The following is a 5,425-nucleotide window of genomic DNA, read 5'->3' on the forward strand; positions in this document are numbered from 1 at the left end:
ATTTATTTTGTAGCGTTATCTGTGGTATGCACATGCGTAAGTGAGAGAAATAACCTATTACAATGACAATTTTGTGAAAAAAATAAAAATTAAAAATAAAATCTTCATTTTGCAAAGAATTGTGGGAAAAAAATGACAACACCAAAAAGCTCACTATGCCTCTTACTAAATACCTTGGAATGTCTACTTTCAAAAAAGGGATCATTTGGGGGGTATTTGTACTTTTCTGGCTTGTTCAGGTCGCAAGAAATGAGTGAGGCCACCAGTACATCAGATGTGATCAATTTTGTATGATTTGCACCACAGTTTGTAGACTCTCTAACTTTCACAAAGACCAAATAATATCCACAAATTTTGGTTATTTTTTATATTTTTATATGTAGCAGTATAAATTGTGGCCAAAATTAATGAAAAAATAATAATTTGCAAAATGTTATCACAGAAACAAAGAAAAATTTGTTTTTTTTCCAAATTTTCGGTCTTTTTTCATTTATAGCGCAAAAAATAAAAAACCCAGAGGTGATCAAATACCACCAAAAGAAAGCTCTATTTGTGGGAAAAAAAGGACAAAAAATTCAAAATTCATTTGGGTACAGTGTTGCATGACTGAGTAATTGTCATTCAAAGTGTGAGAGCACTGAAAACTGAAAATTGGTCTCACGAGCGGGGTTTAAGTGCCCAGTTGTCAAGTGGTTAACTTACAATATAATTTCTATCCTATCCCTCTATATCTTATATGTATATAAATTAATTATACATCTTATCTTTGTATAAAAACATTTTTTTTCTTTTTATTTATTTGTTCCGGCCTCCAACCTCCACTTATAGTCGACTAAGCACACTCCTTTATTTAATTCATTTTTTTTTTAACTATCTTATCAGTATATCTATATACATACATACTTACCTACAAAATTCTACACACTTACCTATCTTATCTTTAATGGTTTTTGTTTTTTAGATTATCTTAAATTCCAGCCTTCAACATCCCCTTATAGTTGGCTAAGCACACTCCTTTATTGCTAGATGGTAAAAAAGTATATCTATATATATAAACATACTTACCAACATACAAAACTCTACACACTCACTTATCTAACTTATCTTTATTTTATTTTTTTAAACTATCTTATCAGTATATCATCTATATACATACATACTTACCAACCACACTCACTTTTCTTTATCTTTCATTTTTTTTTGTTTTTTTAACTATCTTATCACTATATACATACATATTTACTTGCAAAACTCTACACACTTACCTATCTTATCTTAATTTATTTTATTTTTTTAGCTATCTTATCAGTATATCATCTATATACATACATACTTACCAACATACTTACCTGCAAAATGCTACACACTCACTTATCTATCTTATATTTCTTTTTTTTTAATCCGGCCTCCAACCTCCCCTTATAGCCGGCCAAGCACACTGCTTTACTGTTAAATGGTAAAACAGTATATATATATATATATATATATATATATATATATATATATATACTTACCTGCAAAACTATACAAACTATACTATCTTATCTATCTTTTTTTTTTAATTTTTTTAAACTTAGGCCCCTTTCACACGGGACGGATCAGTAATGATCCGCCCCGCGATGATCCGCTCGCTCAGCGGGGATTGCTCCGTTGTCCCCGCTGAGCCGGCAGTGGACAGGGCGGTCTCTGCACGCTGTGCAGGGACCGCCCTGTCAGCTCCCCGCTCTCCTCTATGGGGGATCGGATGAACACGGACCGTCTGTCCGTGTTCATCAGATCCGCTCTGCAGACGGATAGAAAAATAGGATTTTCCTCCGTCTGCAGAATCGGACAATTGCGGAGGCGGACAATAGCGGGTGTCTGCGGATGTTCATCCACAGACATCCGCTATCCCATAGGGATGCATGTATGTCCGTATTTCATCCGCAAACGGATGGATGAAATATGGACATACTGTCCGCATGTGTGAAAGGGGCCTTAACAGTTTAAAAAATAGTTTGTTGGTAAGTATGTATGTGTATAGATATACTGTTTTATAGACATGTGCAGAGTAAAATATTTCGTTTCGGAATTTCGTTTTCGTCCGAAAACTTAATTTATTTAGTTACTCCCGAAAGTCGTTTTTATTTATTTCGTTTTTCGTTCAAAAATTGCATTCGTCCGAAAATCCACATGAAATACGTTCGAATCTGTCTTGGAAGGCTTATGGTGTCTGTCAATGTATAAAGAAGATTTGACGGAGCTAACTATATAGCATACTTTAGAACCCTATTAAAGTCTATGGGACTCCAACGTTCAAAATCTAAAGTGCTAATTTTAAAGGCTAATTTGCAAGTTACTGTCCTAAAAAGTGTTTGGGGACCCGGGTCCTGCCCCAGGGGACATGTATCAATGCAAAAAAAAGTTTTAAAAACGTCCGTTTTTTCGGGAGCAGTGATTTTAATAATGATTAAAGTGAAACAATAAAAGTGTAATATTCCTTTAAATTTCGTAGGGGGGGGGTTGTCTATAGTATGCCTGTGAAGGGGCGCATGTTTCCCGTGCTTAGAATTGTCCCTGCACAAAGTGTCATTTATGCAGGAAAAAAAGTCCTTTAAAATCACTCGCAGCTATAATGAATTGTCGGCTCCGTAATACAGAGAACACTCATTGAAAGTCATTGATAAAAAAAAAAAATAAATAAATAAATAAAAAAGCGTGGGGGTCCCCCAAATTCAATTACCAGGCCCTTCAGGTCTGGTATGGATATTAAGGGAAACCCTGCCTCAAATTTAAGAAAAAATTTGACGTTGGGTTCCCCCTAAATATCCATAACCAGACCCTTCAGGTCTGGTATGGATATTAAGGGGAACCCCGCGTCAAATTTTAAAAAAAATTGACGTGGGGTTCCCCCTAAAAATCCATACCAGACCCTTTATCCGAGCACGCAACCTGGCAGGCCGCAGGAAAAGAGGGGGGGACGAGAGAGCGGCCCCCCCTCCCTCCTGAACCATACCAGGCCACATGCCCTCAACATTGGGAGGATGCTTTGGGGGTCTGTGACCCCTCAAAGCACCTTGTCCCCATGTTGATGAGGACAAGGGCCTCATCCCCACAACCCTGGCCGGTGGTTGTGGAGGTCTGCGGGCGGGGGGCTTATCAGAATCTGGAAGCCCCCTTTAACAAGGGGACCCCCAGATCCCGGCCCCCCCCCATTTCACAAAAGTACCCCTACCATTTCACAAAGAAAATGTAAAAAATGGTTAAATAAAACAAACACACTTTTGAAAAATTCCTTTATTAAAAATAAAAAAATAAAAAAAAGATTCCAGCGGCGGTAATCCACTCTTGCTATCCAGCGACGGACGGTCATCTCTCCAGCGATGTCTCATCTCATCCAGCGCAGCGATCCATCCTTCTTCTGTCTCCTCCACGGAGACACTACAGGCATTCCGGCGGCTGACGTTTCTTATATACGGAGGGCGGGGCCACCCGTCACCTGACCCCGCCCCCTCTGACGCAAGGGGAAACCCGGGGTTCCCCGTGACGTATGGGTGACCCCGCCCCCCCTCTGATGTAACGGAAACCTGCCTGTGTTACATCAGAGGGGTGCGGGTCACCCCTACGTCACAGGGAACCCCGGGTTTCCCCTTGCGTCAGAGGGGGGGGCGGGGTCAGGTGACGGGTGGCCCCGCCCTCCGTATATAAGAAACGTCAGCCTGCCTGCAGTGTCTCCGTGGAGGAGACAGAAGAAGGATGTATTCGCTGCGCTGGATGAGATGAGACATCGCTGGAGAGATGATCGTCCGTCGCTGGATAGCAAGAGTGGATTACCGCCGCTGGAATCTTTTTTTTATTTTTTTATTTTTAATAAAGGAATTTTTCAAAAGTGTGTTTGTTTTATTTAACCATTTTTTACACTTTCTTTGTGAAATGGTAGGGGTACTTTTGTACCCCCTTACCATTTCAAACAGGGGGGGGCCGGGATCTGGGGGTCCCCTTGTTAAAGGGGGCTTCCAGATTCTGATAAGCCCCCCGCCCGCAGACCTCCACAACCACCGGCCAGGGTTGTGGGGATGAGGCCCTTGTCCTCATCAACATGGGGACAAGGTGCTTTGAGGGGTCACAGACCCCCAAAGCATCCTCCCAATGTTGAGGGCATGTGGCCTGGTACGGTTCAGGAGGGAGGGGGGGCCGCTCTCTTGTCCCCCCCTCTTTTCCTGCGGCCTGCCAGGTTGCGTGCTCGGATAAAGGGTCTGGTATGGATTTTTAGGGGGAACCCCACGTCAATTTTTTTTTAAATTTGATGCAGGGTTCCCCTTAATATCCATACCAGACCTGAAGGGTCTGGTTATGGATATTTAGGGGGAACCCCACGTCAAATTTTTTCTTAAATTTGAGGCAGGGTTCCCCTTAATATCCATACCAGACCTGAAGGGCCTGGTAATTGAATTTGGGGGACCCCCCACGCTTTTTTTAAAATGTATTTATTTATTTTTTTATCAATGACTTTCAATGAGTGTTCTCTGTATTACGGAGCCGACAATTCATTATAGCTGCGAGTGATTTTAAAGGACTTTTTTTCCTGCATAAATGACACTTTGTGCAGGGACAATTCTAAGCACGGGAAACATGCGCCCCTTCACAGGCATAGTATAGACAACCCCCCCCTACGAAATTTAAAGGAATATTACACTTTTATTGTTTCACTTTAATCATTATTAAAATCACTGCTCCCGAAAAAACGGCCGTTTTTAAAACTTTTTTTTGCATTGATACATGTCCCCTGGGGCAGGACCCAATCTCCTATTCTATATCGAACTGTTGTAACAATGAAAACGAACGAAAATAAAGCATTTATTTATGTCGGATCTTTCGTTTTTCGGATTTTTGCTTTCGTTATCGTTTGTCAAAACGAAAACGAAAATAGCTGAAATTCGTACGAAAATGCATTCGGACGAAAACGAATGCACATGTCTACTGTTTTACCATCTAGCAATAAAGGAGTGTGCTTGGCCGGCTATAAGAGAAGGTTGGAGGCTGGAATAAAAAAAAAAAGAAAGATAAGATAGATAAGTGAGTGTGTAGAGTTTTGCAGGTAAGTATGTTGGTAAGTATGTATGTATATAGATATACTGATAAGATAATTAAAAAAATAAAAAGTACAAGGCCAAGTCGACTTGTCATTGGCTACAGCAGAAAAAAGTCAATATCATTGAGCCACTCTGGGGAGATCTCAAACATGCAGTTCATGCAAGACAGCGCAAGAATTTGCAGGAACTGGAGGCTTTTTGCCAAGAAGAATTTACCATCTGAGAAGATGAAGAGCCTCATGCACAAATACCACAAAATATTTCAAGCTGTCATTGATGTAAAAGGGGGGAATACACAATATTAAGTATTGGGGTATGTAAACTTTTGATCAGGGTCATTTGGGTAGTTTCTG

The sequence above is a fragment of the Lithobates pipiens genome, unplaced genomic scaffold (assembly GCF_037356315.1).
Source record: "Lithobates pipiens isolate NorthernLeopardFrog02 unplaced genomic scaffold, aLitPip1_a1.2 Scaffold_13, whole genome shotgun sequence".
NCBI lineage: Eukaryota > Metazoa > Chordata > Amphibia > Anura > Ranidae > Lithobates > Lithobates pipiens.